We start from the raw sequence: 21,733 nt of genomic DNA on the forward strand, positions 1-21,733 counted from the left end.
AGATTCCAACACCAAACGACATACAACAAAGAGCATGAAGCACTTTCTACTTATTGCAAATAAGGTACATGAACGCAAGATACATCATTTCACTATACAATCTAAGAAAGCAAAATAAATCTGAACCAGGTGGTTACAAAATCGCGCTGTAAGCGGGAATATTTTCATGATTATGGGCAAAAATGGGAAGTACTTATATCACAATGCGAACAAAGTACGTAGTTTCCTGTACGTGATGCTTTACATTCGTAATTTGTTATAATTTGAGTTACTTATTATTCTAGGTAGTCTATTATGTTGTTTTTATAAACTGTAATATGTTCCATATGTCCTTAATTCCCATCCATATGTGCCCTAGTGTGATAATTTATAACATTTCTTTGCAAGTTGGCTAAGCGTTATAGGAAACCGTTAGTATGCTTGTTCGTAATTTAAGCCTTAAATATTTTACAAATTGCATACTCTAAGAAATGTTTCACAGGTAATACGTTATATTTGATGAATATGCAGTCGGTTTCATAATACATAGACACCTCTTCAACAGCGCTCGGGAATCTTTTTTTGTGTGTGTGATTAACGAATGTTACGTTAGTTTTAATGCGTCGTGGTTGCCCAAACTAATGGCACTAATGAACTCTAGAATAAAGCAAGGTGTTGTATATTATAGTCATAATGTTAGATTGGAGTATGTGTCGATTAAGATCAATAATACAATGAATTTGTGCCAGTTTGGTCAGAATAAGGTCAATGCGGACATTCTATGACAAGTTTTCTTGAAATACAGCGCCTAGCGTATTCAAAAAAGGGAACAATTTCAATGCGCACTGATGTTATTAAAGTAGATTTAAAAGCGGATATACTCATGTTTTTGATCGAAACACCATCGCTTCGGCTTTATTAATATCACTCTGAAGGCTATAATGTTGGGTTTCTTCGTGCTATTTTATTAAAAGCACGTTTGCTGCGTCAATTAAATCGTCAATCTATTTGTCCATAAAGAACAAATCGTTATCATCTGCGCACATTATGAATGTGGTGTTTGCATCGACACCACATGTTGCAGAGTTATAAAACGCACCTATAATACTCCCTTGTGGTACTCCGGTGGATACTGGAGGTGAGTCGAACAGCAAACAAGTGAGTCGCACGCACTGTTTGCGTGCCATATTTCAGGTAGTTACGCACGAGATGTGCAAGCTTGACACGCATGCCATATCGGTGAAGTTTTCTCATGAAAGTGTCCTGCTTAACGTGCTAAAAGGCTTCTGGCAGGTCCAGAAATATTCCGAGTACTATATCTCCATATTCTAATTGCCAACCAACATCTCTGTGAACCGTGTTCTTCTTCACCGTCTCTGGAGGCGATAGTCGCATCGCCACAGGGCCCACCTGGTAGTGCGTAGCGAGATAACAGAAGTCAACTTTAAGGCGTCCAGTATGCATCGGGATGCCTGCATGTACTCGGATTGTGCGCACACACGCGCGCGTGAGATGCGCGCCAGGCGGTGTCGTAGAAACTCCAAGTCTAGACTGAGGGCTCATTGTTGAGGACGCCGTCTTGCGGTCGTAGTGTCGGGTTCACGCAATCCGAGAGAGAAGTACCGGGTAGCACCGGCAGCATAGGGAGTGTGCGAGGTGGAGCCACAGTGATGCCGTAGTGCAAAATCACGACATCATGCAGGTTGTCGTAGACGCCCGCGCCTGGTAGAAGACCAGCTGACAGCTCGCGACTTGCGCGGAGATAACGCTAGTGTCCTTCACTCACATTATTGACGTAGAAGTGACTCTATGGCTGAAGAAACGAGTTAGCAGAGCTGCTCCAGCAAAACTTTGCTAGCCCCTGCATCCGCGGAAAGTACGAGCACAGAAATGGGAAGGCTCGCCTGCTGTTGTTTGCAACCAAATCTCGAACGTCGACAGCATCAGGGTTGCTGTGGTCGCTGAAGACATCGCGAACGTTGTCGCCGCACCTGCGAGAGTGAAATATGCGCCAAGTGGAGCCGGTAGGATAGCCTCTGAATCGGTGATGAGTCAGGTGCCCCCAAACGGAAAAGGAATAGCTTGCGGAAACGTCCAAGAAAGGAAAGCGACGGGCCGTAGCGAGGCGGAAAGCGCTGGTGTTGGGCCCAGCAAATAACTTAGAGTTGTCGCCCAGCTGCCATTGCGAAGGGCAGGAGGCTCAGGGACCAAGTGGAGGTTTCAAGCAGCGGCAAGCTCGCGCTGTCGGGGCAAGCAGGGCGAGCTGACGAACGCCACGGGTCGACGCAGGTGATGAGGGTCGACAAAACACGAGATGACGTGACGGCTGAAGTGGCGAGAGGCTGGTGTGACTGACTCCTCGAGCTAGCGTGTAAGCAAGGATGGCTGCCCGCAAGTCCTGTAGGAGTCGGGGCCGGCGGGTGACAGGCGGAGCCACGAATGCAGCTGGAGCCTAGAAACTTGTTGATACGGAAGTGACTGTCCAGCTGGATCAGTAGATGCCCCCCACGTCAATGGAAAATTTCATGATACCCTAAAACCGCGGGACGCTTCCCAGACCGCGTGAGGTCACGTCACTGTCGCCTTGGTAGATTCGCCGCGTTGGCGCTCGTATGGTTGGGCTCGATCGTCCGGTGTCATCAGTTTCATGGTTGCGTGTTCGAATCACGTCCCGGACAGCAATTTGTGGGAGGCGGCGCGAAGAGGTAGGAGCCATGGCCAATGTCCATTTAGGCCAGCAAGCCATGGTGCCGCGGCATACCGGGAGCATCCCAATCAGCTCGAGCGCCCTAGCATGATCTGTCCTCGCGCAACATTCCCGTGAGCCGTCTTCTTCTTCACCGGCTGTGTAAGTGTGAGTGATCTTTAGGAATGGTGAAAAGATCTGGAGGCGATAGCCGCGGTGTTACAGAGGATTCCACTTTATAAAACGCATCGGCTTCACAGGGATACCTGTCTTCTATTTGGGTGCAGCACCTAAAATGCCGATGCTCTCGACAACTTCACCATTAATAACATAGTGAGGCGTCGGTAAGCTCTTCCCTTGCGGAAAATCTATTTGGCGCTTCTTGTTAGCTCTCAAGAGAGAAAAACGACTTTGTCCACCAAGAGCAAATATTTTGTTGGGGGTTAATTTTGCTCAGGATCGCGCAAATAGAAGCATCACTTCGCAGCCATGACTCTGCTCGTGCAACACTGTTGAAGTAAGTTCCAGTCAACGCTGGCAGCTTTTGTGGACAAACAATAGAAGAGATGACACCAAGCCGCACGTTCGGCCATTAAAGTTCGCGCGAAGTAAGTGTTGAACTGTTGCCAGCATAAGCGACCCTCTCGGTTCGAGGAAGCTATGTTCCTTTGGCCTGCTTTAACAAGTATAATATCTACAGCTGCAGCAATTTGCATACAGATATGGTTCAGCGACAGTCTTTGCAGTGACCACTGTTCAGGAGTCACCAACACACTTATTCAGCCTTGATCAAAATGTGTGCCTGATTTTGCAAATGGAAACTAACAACTTGGTTTAATGGCAGCCCTGCAATTCACAATGCCCTTCCCAAAGAAAAATTAAATGCGAAACATTCTACGGACACGTTTTATCTGTATTTTTATTACAAGATGAATATAAACCATCGCAGACATGGGCCGCAACATTTGTTGCGCTGTGTCTCTCAGCGAGGACTCTAGATAGCACTCAATATATAAGTCGTGTTCGCAAAATTATTCCTCATGTTCACATTAAATTGAGTAGGTTCGACATGTTGTGTTCAATCTGTGACGAGATTGTGGTAGCGATCGAAGGCGCTTTGACATTCGGGGAACAATCGAACGTAGACGCACTGGCGTACAAGCGTTTTCTCAAGTCAGTGCGTGAAATCGTGGGGGGGGGGGGGCAAATAGTCTGACCCCCACTCTTTCTCTCCCTCTCTCTCTCTCTGTCCTTGTATATATATATATATATATATATATATATATATGAACGAGATGAAAGGGGTTAACCGAGGGGCCCGATGTTTATTAGTCATATCATGAGAAGCCAACAAACACTGACACCAAGGACAACAAAGGGGAAATTACTTGTGCTTAATAAATGGAATGAAGCAACGATAGATTAATGGAAATTAAAGTCGATGAAAAAACAACTTGCCCCAGGTGGGAACCCCAACCTTCGCATACATGCGAAGCCTGTGGGTTCGGTTCCCACCTGCGGTAAGTTGTTTTTTCATCGACTTTAATTTCCATTAATCTATCGTTGCTTCATTCCATTTATTAAGCACAAGTAATTTCCCCTATGTTGTCCTTGGTGTCAGTGTTTGTTGGCTTCTCATGATATGACTATATATATATATATATATATATATATATATATATATATATATATATATATATATATATATATATATATATATATATATATATATATTGTAAGGAAGATGACGAACGTGCGCACAGAGTCGGCAGCATCGGCAGCATGAAGCGCGCAGCAGAGGCTCGAGCTCGGGAACTGCTGGGTGCAACCTAGCACCGGCGGTCGCTACGAACCCCAATAAATCTCCTTTATAAGCGGTGGAGCCGTGCGGGGTAACGTTCCATTATACCATCCTGGAACCCGTTCTCGGACGCTACCCTCCGCCATGCCGGACGCCGACCAGCAGACTTCCATCGCCACCCGTCCGTTGGGCTGGCATCGTTCGCCAGCGGGAGCCTCCTATCTTCAGCGGAACCGGTGATAACGGTAAAGGTTGAAGGTCATAAGAGTGGCTGTCGTCCTACGAACGGGTGAGCGTTCACAATAAATGGAATGACTCGGAAAAACTAGCTTACGTATCATTCTACCTCGCGGGCGTGGCCAGTCTCTGGTTCAGAAATCATGAGAGGGATATGCGAACGTGGTCGGCGTTCAAGACGTCGATTACAGAAGTATTTGACCGACACGCCGTCAGGAAACTCCGAGTCGAGCAGCGTTTGCGCACACGCGCACAGTACACGGGTGAGATATTCACCAGCTATATAGAAGACGTGCTAGATTTGTGCAGGCGCGTGAACGCTGCCATGATGGAAGCGGAAAAGATCAAGCACGTCATGAAGGGAATCGATGATGACGCTTTCCAGATGCTTCTAGCCAAGGACCCGCGCACTCTTGGCGACGTCATCAGCTTGTGCCAGAGCTATGATGAATTACGTAAGCAGCGAACTCTGACAAGGCGACATCCCACACCAAATGATGCGTCACTCTGCAGCGTGACCACCGGCCCAGAACAAGCCTCCCTGATAACCGAAATCAAGGATTTCGTCCGCGAAGAAGTCGCACGACAGCTATCTCTGGTGTCCGTCACTCAGGAGTCTGCCATCAGTTTACCGTCTCATCTCCGTAGCGTGATCCCTGAACAGGTCGCAGAAGCACGGCCGGCTGTTCACCAGCAGGATGTCGTGACTACACCAGTCACTTATGTTGCAGTTGCTGCAATGGCCCCTCGCACTGTGCCCGTGCGTCGCTTCCGGCAGCCTGTGCACCGCATCCCCCCTACCAACTCCTGGACCATCAATGCCGTCGCTAACCCGTGGAGTACGCCGGACAATCGCCCTATATGCTTCGCATGTAGGTGTCCCGGTCATGTCGCAAGGTTCTGACGCCGCCGATCGCAGGTGTTCAATGACGATCGCCGAGCGCCCTGTGTGCCGCCTGATTCAAGTGCGCCTTACGGACGCTTCGACCCGTCACCAGCTCGCTCCCAGACTGATCGCCGTCCTCGCTTCGAACGCCTCTGATCACCCTCTCCACGTCACCGATCGCTTTCCCCTATGCGTCGATAACCCGTGTCTAACGAAGAGGGAAACTAGACGCCGCAGTTCCTGAGGCAAGAACTGCGGAAGTGTCGACATGCCGGAGTCCTCCTCCTTTACCTGCCAATGTCAGTGATGTGTTTATCGAAAATGTCGCCATAGTCGCCCTCGTCGATACCGGTGCCGCTATTTCAGTTATGGATGCCAGGTGTTGCTGTTCGCTTCGTAAAGTGACGACATCTCTGTCTGGATTGTCGCTTGGAACGGCGGGTGCTCATCCCATTTGCCCTACCACTGCTTGTACTGCCCGTGTGACCATACAGGACGTTTTGTACACGATTGAATGCATAGTTCTTTGATCGTGATCCCACGCCGTTATTCTAGGATGGGATTTTTCTCACGTTGCACCACATCACGTGGGAATGCAAGCGTAATTTCGCATTCCATAAAGTAAATAACCCAAGTGCGGAACAATGGGAGGGTGTGCTCACCAGCAACGAGCTCGCAACCCAACGGGCAATTGTGCAGCACGCCTGCGGAGCAGCAAGACTCAGTGGTGCCCTGGAATAGGGGCGCCAACCTTGTGAAGCGGCTAGGACTCGAGACATGAAGACACCGGCCCACCGCCAATTTCTCTGAGATATAGAGCAGTAAAGTTTTCCCATTCCATTCCATTCTCACGCCACAATTCCATCATCAATTGCGCTCGGGCTGAGATTGAACTTTTCCACCTTGGTAACCTGGCCTCCGTCGATACTCATCCTGCAGCTAAAATTATCGTGAAAGAAGACACCTGTATTCTCCCGTGCTCTTCAGCATTCGTACCAGTCTTCTGCAGTACCATATCCGACGGGACGGTCTTCTTCATGCCCTCTCATCACTTTGTTACCCGAAAAGCGCTTCCTTTGCCCTTTGCAGCTCTTGACCTTGACCCAGGTGTCAGCACGATGCCCATTTACAATCATCTTTTATCGCCGCTATCATTGCTCCGACGCGAATGCCTTGGTTGCGTCGAGTCGGTCGATTCACAACACGAATTGTCTCCGTCCTCGACGAAGTGCCTTCTACTTCCGTCCATGAACTGAGTGCCCTCTCCGTACCCGACTCAACATGGACTGGTGTGCTCAGCCCATTCATCGCCCAAGACCTGACGCACTCGCAGCGATCTCAACTTCTCGCAGTCGTCAGTACTTCCGCCGTTCTTTCGGCATTGCGCAAACATATCTTGGCCGTGCATCGAAGGTCGAGCATTACGTCGGCACTGGCTCTCACTCACCTCTGCGACAAACACCATATCGCGTGTCCGCTACGAAACGTCGCGTCATTGCAGACCAGGTCGATGACATGCTCCGTCGAGGCGTCATTCAACCTTCCCAAAGCCCATGGTCGCCTGCCGTGGTCCTCGTCAGAAAAAAAGATGGTTCCATCCGCTTCTGTGTTGATTTTCGACTGTGGGAAAAAATACATTGAAGGACGTCTACCCATTACCACCCACCGATGATGCTCTGGACTGTTTTCAGGCAGCCGAGTTCTTTTCTTCGCTGAACTTGCGGTCAGGCTACCGGCAGGTTCTGATGGCAGGCCGATCGCCCGAAAACTGCCTTTGTTACACCAGACGGCTTGTATGTATTCACCGTCATGCCTTTCGGACTTTGCAACGCACTTGCTACGTTCGAAAGAATGATGGATAATGTTCTGCGTGGTTTCAAATGGAAAATCTGTCTTTGCTATCTTGACGACGTTGTGGTGTTCGCCCCTGATTTCGCAACGCACCTGCTCCGCCTCCAGTACGTACTCACTTGCTTGACCAACGCCGGGTTGCAACTTAACCTGAAGAAGTATCGATTTTCTGTTCGTCAGCTCACAATTTTAGGCCATGTCTTGTCAAAGGAGGGCATTCGCTCGGATCCCGAGAAGCTACGTGCTGTTACTGCATTCCCAAAACCTACCACTATGAAAGAGCTACGCAGTTTTATCGACCTCTGCTCTTCCGGCGATTCGTTCGAAATTTTGCGTCAATTATAGCGACTCTCACGCAGCTCCTTGGTGGCGATAGAGATCTCTCATCATGGTCTCCAGCGTGTCACAACGCCTTCGACACTTTGCGCCGTCTTCTCACGACGCCACCCATTCTTCGCCATTTTGACCCTCAAGCGCCAACCGAAATCCATACCTATGCAAGCGGTGTAGGCCTTACGCTGTGTTGGCACAGCGTCAACCTGGCCACACATAATACGTCGTCGCATACGCGAGTCGCACGTTAACCAAGGCGGAGACCAATTACAGCGTTACAGAAAAGGAGTGTTTGGCCATTGTGTGGGTGCTTGGCAAGTTTCGCCCATATTTATACGGCCGATCGTTTGGCGTAGTGACCGACCACCACGCACTATTTTGGCTGTCAATGCTCAAAGATCCATCGGGCCGCCTTGGCCGCTGGGCATTGCGAATCCAAGAATATGACATCCGTGTGGTTTAACGTTCCGGGCGAAAGCACTCTGATGCTGACGCGCTATCCCGATCGCCGCTTCCCCCGAAGGCCAGTGACGACTCCTCCAGCGAGTGTACATTATCCTCTCTGGACTTTGACACTATCGCTGCTGCACAGCGTAATGGTCCTTGGACTGCTTCTCTGCTCGACCTTCTCTCGGATGCGTCGAAAGTTCCGGCGTCACGTACGCTTCGGCGCCAAGTTCCTCATTTTGTGATTCGAGACCAGCTACTATATCGACGCAACTATGCCCCAGAGGGACTCATCTGGTTACTTGTCATTCCGAGAATCTGGCGATCAGAGCTCTGCTCCTCGTTCCACCTCGACCCTCAGTGTGGCCACGCGGGAGTCTTGAATACCTACGAAAGACTTCGACACCGCTATTACTGGCGGAGCATGTACAATTTCGTTCGAAAGTTCGTCCGCTCTTTTCATGAGTGCCAACGCCGCAAAGCGCCACCGCAAAACTCCGCCGGTGAACTCCAGCCTTTACAATGCCCATCCCGACCCTTTGATCACGTGGGCATAGATCTATACGGGCCACTTCCATTGACTCCTACCGGCAACAGTTGGATAATAGTTGCGGTAGACCACTTAAACCGTTATGTGGAGACTGCTGTTCTACCAAATGCTACAGCGCAGGAGGTCGCCAATTTCATACTTCGTCGTTTTCTCCTTCGTCATGGAGGTCCACGTGAACTTTTAAGCGACAGAGGCCGCGCCTTCTTATCTGAAGTCATCAAACAACTGCTTGCTGAATGCGCTATTGTTCATCGTAAATGCACTGCTTATCACCCACAGACTAACGGCACCACGGAACGCTTTAATGGAACTCTTGGTGACATGCTCGCCATGTATGTCTCACCTGATCACTCTAATTGGGACCTAGTTCTTCCGTTTGTCACCTACGCCTACAACACCGCTACTCAGGCCACTACCGGATTCTCACCATTATACCTTCTTTACGGTCGTCATCCTTCGCACACAATTGACACCATTCTGCCCTACCGGCCGGACCCATCCGAATGCCTGCCGATCTCGGAAGCCGCCAGACACGCCGAGGAATGTCGCCAGCTGGCCCACCGATTCCCCTCGGACGACCAGAACCGTCAAAAAGCCGTTCACAATGCCCAGAACTCGACTCCCACTTTTCTCCTGGGCGCTCTCGTCTGGTTGTTGGTGCCACACCGCACGCCTGGGCTCGCTTCAAAACTCCTTCCGAAGTACGAAGGGCCATACCGCGTTCTCGAGAGAACATCACCCGTTAAATACCTGGTTGAGCCGCTAACGCCGCCGTCCGACATGCGACGTCGTAACCGCGAAGTCGTTCAAGTTCAGCGTCTCAAGCCGTATCACCATTCTACCGTCCTTTCGGAAAACTAAGTCGCCAGGATGGCTCCTTTATTTCCGCGGGGCCATTGTAAGGAAGATGACGAACGTGCGCACAGAGTCAGCAGCATCGGCAGCATCAAGCGCGCAGCAGAGGCTCGAGCTCGGGAACTGCTCGGTTGCATCCTAGGACCGGCGGTCGCTACGAACCCCAATCAATCTCCTTTACAATATATATTTATATTATATATATATATATATATATATATATATATATATATATATATATATATATATATATATATATATATATATATATATATATATATATGTGTGTGTGTGTGTGTGTGTGAGAGTGTGTGTGTGTGTGTGTGTGTGTGTGTGTGTGTGTGTGTGTGTGTGTGTGTGTGTGTGTGTGTGTGTGTGTGTGTGTGTGTGTGTGTGTGTTATAAAGGAAGTTTATTAGCCGACGGACCGATGACGGGTAGAGCGCTTCACCGAGCACAGTCTCTAGGCTCGAGCATCTGCGGCACGCTAAGCTGTTGGCAATCCTGCTGCCTACGTCCATGTGTTCTTCATTACAATGGCCCCATCTCAAAAAGGAACCATTCGGGCGACATAGTCTGAAGATCAGGCTGCAGAATCATGATAAGGCTTGAGGCACTGGACGTCGACGACTTTGCGGTTACGACGACGCATGTCAGACGGTGGTGTGAGTGGCTATATGAGGTAGTTGACGGTAGAAGTTCACTGCAGAACGTGGTATGGCCCGTCTTATTTAGGCACAAGTGTCGAAGCGAGTCCTGGTGTGCGGGTCGGAACGGAAAACCAAACCAGGACTACCGGTAGAAAAGGTGGAGTCGAGTTGTGAGCATCGTGTTTGGATTTTTGGCTATTCTGATCGTACGAAGTGAAGCGGCGAGCCAACTGACGACATTCTTCAGCTTGCCTTGCGGCGTCCAAGATTGGCAGGCATTTTGATGGGTCTGGGTGGTAGGGCAGAATGGTATCGATTGCATGAGAAGGATGACGGGCATAAAGAAGATGGAAGAGGGAGAAACCGGTAATGGCTTGCGTTGCGGTATTGTAGGCGTAAGTGACGAACGGAAGAACTAGGTCCCAATTGGAGGAGTCGGATGTGATGTACATAGCGAGCATATCACCAAGGGTGCGATTAAAGCATTCCGTGGCACCATTGGTTTACGAGTGATAGGCGGTGCATGTGCAATTAACAATAGTGCATTCAGCCAGCAATTTTTCAACGACTACAGGCAGGACGGCACGGCCTAGGTTGTTGAGGTGTTCACGAGGGCCTCCATGACGAAGCACAAAACGGTGCAGCATCACGGATCGCAAAATGAGGAACATGGCGCCGAAGCGTTTGAGAGGCTGGAACTGTTGAGGTATCCGAGAGAAGGTCGAAAGGGGATGCAATCCAGGGGTCATTGACTTGTTCGGCAGCAATAGTGTCAAAGTCAAGAGACAACAACGTGCGCTCAGAATAGGACACACGAGTGGCCTCTAGCGACAGTCGTGAGCGGGAAAGAGCATCAGCGTCAGAATGCTTCCGCCCGGAACGATGCACCACGCGTATGTCGTACTCCTGGATTCGCAGGGCACAGTGAGCGAGGCGGCCAGATGGGTCTTTTAAATTGGGAAGCCAATACAGCACATGGTGGTTGGTCATGATGTCTAAAGAGCGGCCATATAAATAAAGGCGAAACTTGCCAAACGCCCAGACAATGGCCAAGCACTCCTTTTCCGTGACGCCATAATTGCCCTCCGCCTTGGTCAGCGTGCGGCTCGACGTATTCCACGACGTATTCCAAGCCACGACGTATTCTGCCTGACCCGGATAACGCTGTGGGAGAACAGCACCTAGGCCTACACCACTCGCGTCGGTATGTGCGTCAGTAGGAGCTGGAAGGTCAAAGTAACGAATAATTGGTGGCGTCGTGAGAAGACGGCGCAAGGTGGTCGACGCATGGTCGCAGGCAGGGTACCACGATAAGAGGTCTTTGGCGCCACGAAGAAGTTGCGCGAGGGGTGGTAGTATCGATGCAAAATTTCGAACGAAGCCCCGTAAATGAGAGCTTAAGCCGATGAAACTCCGAATTTCTTTCACTGTAGTAGGCTTAGGAAACGCAGAAGCAGCCCGCAATCTCTCGTGATCTGGAAGCATGCCATCCTTGAACACAACGTGGCCGAAGATCGTCAACTTGCGTGCGGCAAAGCGACATTTCTTGAGATTAAGCTGCAGACCGGCATTGGTTAAGGAACTCAGCACGTGCCCAAGGCGGCGCAAGTGTGTTGCGAAATCAGGGGCGAGCAGCACGGTGGCGTCAAGGTAACATAGACATATCTTGCATTTAGGACCGCGCAAAACTTGATACATCATCCTTTTGAAGTCCGAAAAGCATGACGATGAACTCGTATAGGCCATCTGGCGTAACAAAAGCAGTTTTTGGGCGATCAGCCTCTGCCATCGTCACTGGCAAGTAGCCTAGCAGCAAGTCCAATGAATACAAGAACTAGGCGCTTAGTAAGCAGTCCAGAGCATCATCAATGCACGGCAATGAGTAAACATCTTTCAACGTGATCTTGATTAAGCGCCGGAAATCTACACAGAACCATATGGAACAGTTTTTCTTTGTGACAAGTACCACAAGAGAAGCCCATGGGCTTTGTGGAGGTTTAATTACGCCTCGACTGAGCATGTCGTCAACCTGTCCAGCAATGACGCTGCGTTCCGCAGTGGATACGCGACACGGACGCTGGCGCAGCGGTGTATGGGAGCCAGGGTTAATGTGGAGCTCGACTGTTGATGTGCGGCCTAAGAATGCTTGTGCGACATCGAAAAAAGTTCGGAAGTGCTGCAGAATGGTCAGAAGCTGGGAGCGCTGCGAGGGTGTCAGATCCGTGGCAATGAATAGGCTGAAAACATCCCTAGGTATTGAATCAGGAGCAAGGAAGGCGCTCAGGTCAAGGATGGTCGTAGCAGACGCCTCGTCGGGGACCGATACAATCTGCAAGGAATCGATGGTCTCGACTTGGCCAAGGCAATCGTGATGAACCAATGTGCGCGGGGATGAAAGCGTGTTATAAACTGGCATTGCGCTGAAACCGGCGGCGAGGTCAAGAGTAGCAAAAGGCAGTAGAAGGCCCTTTCTGGCAACGACGAGGTTGGACGGCGCGAAGAAGACCGTTCCATCCTAGATAGCACCACATGAGACTGGTGCAAATGCTGACGAGCATGGTGGTATATTGGTGTCTGTTTTGACAAGTTTAGCAGAAGAATGAGAAGCAATGAAGGTGGGGTCACTGAGCTGGGTGAATTCAGCCTCAGCGCGAGCGCACCCAATTATAGCGCGGTGGGAACACAGAAAATCCTATCCTAGAATAATTCCGTGAAAGCACGAGAGCACTACAAATTATGTAGTTTACATAACGTCTTGAATCAAGACACCACGCGCTGTCCAGGCTGCAGTTGGTTCGACGGGTTGAGCACTTGCAGTCCGAAGCGACAATCCAGAAATAGGCGTCGTCACCTTACGAAGTTATCGGCAAAATCTGGCATCCATAACAGAAACAGCTGCGCTGGTATCAACAAGAGCGACTGTAGCGACACCTTCGACAAACACTTTAGTAACATTAGCAGGTAAGGAACGAGGACTTCGGCATTTGTAAACTTGCGCAGTTCGAGCCTCTGGAAAGCATCCTCTCGTTTCCCTCGACATCAGAGACGGGCTGTCGACGCATCGTGGAAAGTGACTGGTGACTTGGGGATGGCCAGCGGCGATGGTTGAGGAGAGGAGGATCACTCAGAGTACGAGTTGACGGTGGGTCGTGTGGAGTGTAATTTGTATTGGAGTCGATCGGATAACTAGGCGCCCGGAGATCATTGTCGATAGTTTGCACCCGGTGGTAGAACCTTGCGACGTGTCCTGGATACCTACGTGCAAAAAGTATGTAGGCCGATTGTCGTGTGTGCGCTACAGGTTGGCAAGCAGGAGGGCCGGCCCAGGAGATTGGAAGAGAAAGGTGGCGCACGGGCTGCTGAGAGGGTCGTATCGGCTCTTGGCGTGGCCTGGCAGCTACAGCATCATAAGTTATCGGTGCGGCCACAAGCGGCTGCTGGGGAGCAACCGGTAGTGCGTCAGCGACTTCCTTTTGAATGACGTTGAGCAGAGAAGATGCCAAAGGAGTAGCCGGCACCTAGGTGAAGGGTACCAGGGACAGCTGTCGTGTGACTTCTTCGCGGACAAAGGCCTCGACCTGCGAGATCAGCGACGCCTGGTCGGAACCAATGGCCAGGCTGGAGATCGACGCATCGGTTGCAGGAGGAGACCTCGTCAAAGCCCGCTGCTTGCGTAGCTCGTTGTAGCTCTGACAGAGGTAGATAACGTCGGCAACAGTGTTCGAGTTCCTGGCCAGTAGCATTTGGAAGGCATAATCATCACTTCCTTTCGTGGTGTGCTTAATTCGGTCCGCTTCCGACATGGTGGAATTGACACTTTTACATAGATCCACAGCGTCCTCTATGAAACTGGTGAATGTTCCACGCGTGTACTGTGCACGCGTGCGCAAATGCTGCTCGTTTCGGAGTTTGCGGACGCGGGAACGGTTACATACCTCTGTAAAAGCCGCCTTGAACGTAGACCATGTTCGGAAATCCGCCTCATGGTTCTTGAAGCAGAGGTTGGCCACACCCACAAGATAGAAAACGACGTTGGTTAGCCTGGTCGAGTCATCCCATTTGTTATGAGCGCTCGCCCGCTCGTTGGACGCAAGCCAGTCTTCAACGTCGTTCTCGTCCGCCCCGATGAAGACGGTAGCATTCCACTGGCGAATAGTGCCAGCGCAGAGTACAGGCGGCGAGGGGACGTCTGCTGGTCGGCGACTGGCATGGCGGAAGGCAGCGTCCGAGTGCGAAGTTCCAGGATGGTAGAGGTGAAAGGGACCCAGAACGTCCACCAATTATAAAGGGGGTTCATTAGACGACGCACTGATGGCGAGTAGAGCGCTGCACGGAGCATAGTCCCTAAGCTAGAGCATCTGCGGCACGCGATGCTGTTGGCAATCCTGCTGCCTACGCCCAGATGTTCTTGATTACCGTATATATATATATATATATATATATATATATATATATATATATATATGCTAGAATAGCGTCTTTTTTCAGCTATTGCTATTTTTAAATTTACTAGGCATAGACCTATTTATCAATCCCACATTAGTGAACCGTGGGGGATGAGAAATTATTCATAATTTCCATTCATTTCTTGTACCTACATAAAATTTCAACGTGACACACGGTCAAAAGCAATGAGTGCCTGACAAAGATACCTAATCCCTCCCAGTAGCAGCAGAACGGTCCACAGAAAAAAAAGCAAATTTGCTACAAACATTTTAAATAATTAAAGAATTGCACTTGGTGTCTACCTCTGCAGCAGGAATGTATGGCTAAATAACGTATTATTATTTTGTAGGCCATACAGAACAAAGTACAGTGGACACAAATTACGTACAATATTCACAAGAGAAAAAGACAGCACACGTATGCCACCTTGCAAAACTACGTCTTAATTTCCATCGAAGCTGTTTCTTTCGAGCAGTTGCAAAAAAAAACTAAGTTCCATGTAATTATATCGCATACTTTAAAATGTTGCCCATATATAAGTGTTCCGTTTGAAACCATGCACACAAGCAATGTTTCGGAGCTCTTCTTGTTCGCAATTTTTCACAAGCCAGAAATTCGTCAACACGCTTCTTACTTCGGCATAACGCTGGTCATGATGTGCCCCCTCTCTCCCTCCATCATAAAATTACAGCTATGTTTCATATCAGTTGAGTTCACACTTCGCCTAAGGCAGCAGACGAATTCTGCTTAGTTTGTAAACCACATTCATTAGGCTGCGGATAGTTTGCATGAGTAATTTACTGCCAATGTCACAATTAGTCCCATGAATTCCAAGTTTGCCTACATATCGCGGATAGCGCGTCCTTTTTTTTCACCAAATATAGAAAAGTTTGTTGTTTAATTCACCGAACGCATCACTGAAACAAAATAGGAACGTCTCATGGCGCGGAAAGATAGGAGGAAAAATGGCGGCTCAGTAATCATTTGCCACGCTTCTAGCTGGCATTGGCTTCTAACTGGCTTCTAAAGCTTGTAACTAAAATTGTGTAACACACTCCGCTTACGATGACTCCCCTCCTCTTTCCATGAAATGTAAACGTGTTATAACCTACACTTGGCGTAGCCGACAGCAGCCATAATACGCGCTGCAACACTTGAGTATTATTTTTTTACAAAGGCTCTATCTGATGAAACCGCATTTCATTTCGCACAAAGAGTTTCCAAAGCATACCACCAACTTTTGCTAAATTCGGTTTTGGTGGCGTTTATAGTGTGCAGGCGCTGATAGTTCCAAGTGCTTAGCTTGGCATAAAACCCTGTCAAGTGATTTACAGCTTAATAATCGCAGCAATTATATTATTACAGTTTCGCAGATTATCGGGCTGTGACGGAATATGTACGCACGTGCCGATTATTGTTGTTTTGTCTTGTTGTTGTTATTTAAGCAAGCACGCTTTTCTACAAAAATGTTTCTCGCACAGACGTGCTTGCTTGCTGGGCGAAATTTCCATAGCGGCCAGTAGCTATTGTGCGAGAACTGACGAAGCCGCAAGAACATGGCAGTCAATGTCGATTAATGCGCTTGCTCAAGAGAAAATGAGACATGAACGCAATCGTAGTGCGGCCATTCGTACTCATTTTTCCTTTTATTAGTTGTTTCTCCCCACCTTGCGGGTTTCCGCATAACTAGTGCGTTATCATGCTTAATGTAGCCTATTCGAAATAATGTTATGGAAATCCGATCCATCGCTGCGCTGTTTCAGTAACTACCTTTCTTGGGAAAGCTGGAACAATCCTTATGCGCAATAATATTTCAGAGCCGAGTGCCAATGTACATCTTCGTTGATTATGGGGCTACCACGAAATAAGTGGCAATTTTTTTTTCTTTGAGCAGGCGTGGTTGCCTGCAACAATGTTTCTCACAATGACGTGCCTGGCTGCTAGGAGATATTTCCATAGCGGCCAGTAGCTATTACGCGAGAACTGAGAGAGCCGCAAACACATGGCAGACAATATCGCTTATCTCGATCAGTGTGGCGTGTTCGAAATAATGGTGCTGAGCAGCACACGGTAGTCGGCCTGTATTTTTTTCGTCTATTTTATTGAAACGCTGAAACACTTTTTCTGCGTAAAATGAATGATTGCCCAGTCAATAAAGGTACAAGCAAAGTATTTAGCCATCTGTAAAAAATATAAACATGACACAGCACGCTGTATTCTGTAACGGGCAATGCAAATGTAAAAAAAATATACTGAAGAATCGCATTGACGTCACTTTCACGAAGCGTGCACGAACCAGCAGTATCTTCGATTTATTGCGTAAGCCTTTGTTCTCTTCTTTACCTGCCTTTGCTCATCTGCCAGACAAGCCCGCCGCATCCAGGATTCGTGCTGCACCGACCAAGACCATATCAGAGAGAGCTAACAGCTTCATTGGCCATCATACCTTTGTGGCGTGTGAAATGAACAATAATAATTGTACATAACACGTGAAATCCGTAGCAAGTGCAACAGCCTGTGAAATGAACAATAAGAACTCTACATAACACGTGAAATCCGTAGCGAATACAAGAGCGATTGTTCACAACCGAATATAAGTTTATATCATAATGCCTTAAAAGCTTTTTTTTTATTACCTAATATATTTTCTAACCCGAAATAACATGCGGGAATTACTAACTACTGTCCAAATCAGTGTACACAAGCTACTGACCCGGTCAGAAATTAGATTGATATGCGATTAAGCTACACCAACATCACAGATGTATCACGAGAGCTCTTTCTTTGTTGTGAAACCCAGCATGCCGTAACTTTTGTGTCATTGAGATTATCGAAACTATTGCTTATGTATCCTAAGCAACAAAGAATCACAGGCTTTGCTTCCAAAGTATATAGGCAGTCGTGCAGACGTTTCAAGGTGTCCAATTTTGCAAATCAATTGTTAAGATTGATGTTAACTTTGTTAGGAAATTTTTACTAAATATGATATTGACTTTGCACGGACCGCTGTGACTCGTAGAGGTACATGACAAATGTGGACAAACTAACAATACCACGATTACATAATTAGTGTCTTTCTGTGTTCCCCGCTCATCTAGATCTCACAAGAGCGTTTTTCACGCGTTTATCAATTGTCAGCGACAGCATCATTCGAACACCGGGCAGTCCAATGCGTCTCGAGCAAAGAGTATATGCGCAATTCTGATCCTCAGAGTAACTGAAACCTGGGTCATGCTTTGTTCAAACTCAATGGCTAGTGAAACGAATCAGACCATGCTGGATACTGGCTAGGTTTGAAAACACCGGGGCTGGCTACAGCGGAATAGCGTATGACACATTCGTCCTTGGACTTGCGCCAGAATAATGTGCACGTTGCAGTGCTCTAGGTGCATTTCGCACTGATCTTTGAGACGCAGATGATGTCGCGCGATAACGATGAGGTGTCTGCATCGTTAGATACTGTGATCAGGGATAGTGGTTATGCCCATATCTCCGTTGGTTGCGTTGTCGCGAGGCGCCTTTCTTGCCGCGATGCGCCAAAGTGTAATACGCGTCCATATATATTGCCTGTTTCAATAACAAATGCCTGAAATAAATTATTTTGCACATTCACAGCTCTAATCTCATTAAGCAGCCTCGCTATCTCAAGCAGCCTAGTTTTCTTGAGATATCAAGTGGTCGTTTCTCTTTCAACTTGTGATGTATTTTTTACGGCAGGTCATCCTTCATATATCGACATTGATTAATCGATCGCTCGTGTTAAAGGTTGTACCAACCGAGCTTATCTATCAACTTGTTACGTTTGTCCAATCATTGAAATTATAATGAACACACCCGGAATGTCAAACCTAACAATCAAAGTGAAGCCAGCAGATCATTTCCCAAAGCTACCATATTGTAAAGAAACTGACAGTGATTGGTTTAGTGTGTCTATAAGGTTCAGTAGGCCAGGCTGTCACAGCAAAGTACCGAATCCCGCTCTCTTACAGATTTCAGTGTCCGTTCCATTCGATTAGCACGCAGTCATGTGAAAACTTGTCAGCATTGTTGAAACTATCATAAAGATCATTTTAACGATGGGTAAAGCAAGAAAAAGTCAAAATTTTGGGAGCTGAGAAAGCCATGCACTTTTTATGTGTTTACGCTTATATTAAAAAAGTACCATAGAACTGTATTAGGTGATGTACATTTAAAATTGAATGAGTATTGTGCTTCATAGTTTTTTTTTCTTGTATAGATCCCACGATAACATATAGCATTGCCAGAGCACACGAAAGCGCATTTTTTTCGTTTTTTTTTTAATTTCTTTGTGCTCTGCGCTATTGTGTCGCAGATAACGTATGTACATTAAAGCGTAGGCACAGATATATGTAACAAGTGCCGTTGAATCTCCTATATTTCCATCGTGTATAATATTTATACAAGGTTATCATTATTCTATTTGCAAGAATGCAGGTCTAATCATAGGAATAGAAGCTATGTATACTGGTAAAACCATCCGTGGAAATTGAATCTGTGAAAAAATGTAGGTGAATTCTTTTCAAGAATAAAATGTAGCAATTACCGACGTTTTATGCTTCTCAACCTTTATATATGGTGAGCCTAACGCAACCAAAGTGCAGCTAAGCAGTTTCCAAATTCCTTGCTGAAAGTTAGCCGTTTGTAGAGCTTCAGCATTGTTTTCGTGTTATATGGCACTTGTGATAGCTATGTGTGCATAACGACAATTTAATCGCTGAGCTACCAGTATCTCATAATTACGCCGCAGAGAATGTCGCATTCCTAAAGAGTTCTAGCACGAAGCGATCGGCATGCACCTGCGCGTGTAGAGGCATGCAGCCACTAGTGAACCTCACATGATAGGGAAATCAGCGATGATATTTGCGGGCATACTAGCTTTCATGCTGTGGTTTTACTTACTAGGAGTAATCTTTAAAGCTAAACACGGTCTTAAAACCGGTTTCCTGTTGAATTGAGCGTGACGAAGACGGAACGACGACAGTGGTATGACGGTGACGGCATGAGGAGAGCAAGATGTCGAAGTTAGTGACGACGACGGACCGTGATGCCTTCCTGACGTCGGTCAGACCATGAACGCTTGACTACCATTACATGACAACGACATGACACACACTGCTGGTCAGTCTACACGTGTTGCATCGAGCGAATAAACAATCAGATGCACTGTGCTCCAACGGATTAACTTAGTATAGCTTGCAGAACAACATGAACCATGAACCATTGTCGCAGGACACGAAAGGGAATTTTTTTCTTGTTTGTTTCTTTTTCTGTTTCTTTCTGCTCTGTGCTATAGGGTTGCACATGCCGTTTGTACGCCACTGTCGGGTCTTTCTCTAATTCTTCCGTTTTGCGCTGCTACTTTTCAAAACATGAATTAGCACCAGCTCGCCCAAGTTTAAACTTCAACTAGTTCAACTACCTCAACTTCAACCACTACATACCGACTCGCCCAAACTGCCACGCTTTTATCCTTCTAGTAGTTCAGATGCAAGTCAGCGTTACGTTTGTCTCACTATCTTGTCCCATTCTATTCGCTTTTTTTTTATTTAGAAACATGTACCAAGTTGCCCAACAGCAAATTCTCCTCTCCCAAGGCCGCTTTTCTTTCTTCCACGCTTCTTTCAGCGGGAAGGAATTTGCACCTACTATGAAATTTCGTATAAGACAATTAATAAACATGTGAAAAAAATAAATCGGAAACAGACTTTTGGAAGCACCTAAGATTTCAATAAATGGTGCCGCATAGCCACACTTACGCAACGCGATACGCTCCTTGTGCCGAAAATACTAAATAGCACCACCACTCCGAATTACGTGTATTGTACGAGCAATACCCTTTAACAGCCGCCACATAAGATCATCCAGCAACGACCTTGCTGGTAAGTGGGCACGCATGGCTGCACGATGACGTGTTGCGGTATTTTTGCGATTCAATAGCAGCCAAATTATTTTAAATAATGCATTTGTCTACGCGCATCGATGCACTAATAACGCGGTTCATTTGTGCCACTTGTAGACAGTCTCTAATTGAACGACTCCACAAATATAAAGAATGATCTTAGTTGTTAACAGCCTTCGCAATAGAACCGAAGAAATGCCCATATGATACATTTAAAAATAGCAAAATAATAGCCGACTTGATCTCGTAGAAGATGCTATGACCGGTCATATATTCTAATTAATTATTCGAGCATAGTGCATATGTAAATAAATGTTCAGTTACGACCAAGGCCTGTCTGCCATTTCGTTTGACAGGCCCATATTCAGGGTTGATTAAGAACTGATAGACAATGTGTCAATAACTATAGAATTAGGCGGACGCTGTTAACCAATGCATAAAGACGCCCAGCCAATGGCGTCACATGATGCCGAAGTAGGCTCCCGATTGCCAGTAGTGTCACTCGGCGTAGGCATCGAAGGGCATTCACCGCCAAGGCGGGGCCAGTGCATGATGTCGAATACAGTGCCCTTGCTAAGGAGGGGAAAAAAAGTTACAAACGTTTTGAGAATCGCATGCTGGCTGTGACTTCGTTTCGCTTAATTTTGCTTACTTTCTTTTCCTAGCTTTATGCGCGTCTAGACATGGCATTTGCCGTGGCAAACAATGCTTAGGCTTTAGTGCGCAATTGCCAGCTTTACTCGCAGCGTCGAGCCTCTTCAACACAGTCGGGCGAAATGGAGCCGGAACACCGGGCTGTAGCGCGCCTCGATGGAGCAGAGCGATCGAAAGTGAACACCAGCTGCCGCAGCACCGCGGCAGGCGATGCGTGAGGGGAGAGTGCATTGCAAGATGTGATGTCACCCTCGCTCTCGCAAGCCTGCGTTATGTGTGGTTTGCTTGCCCAGGCAAGCTGTCACCTTCGTTCTGCCTGCGCCTTGGTAAGGTCCAATGAAAACATGCCAAGCCTCTCAACCGGCTAACGTCCCTCTCTTTCTGTCTATTCTTGCTTACCAAGTGTCTCAGCGCGCTCGCTTGTCCGCGAGGTGTTATA

The sequence above is a fragment of the Dermacentor variabilis genome, chromosome 8, assembly GCF_050947875.1.
Source record: "Dermacentor variabilis isolate Ectoservices chromosome 8, ASM5094787v1, whole genome shotgun sequence".
NCBI lineage: Eukaryota > Metazoa > Arthropoda > Arachnida > Ixodida > Ixodidae > Dermacentor > Dermacentor variabilis.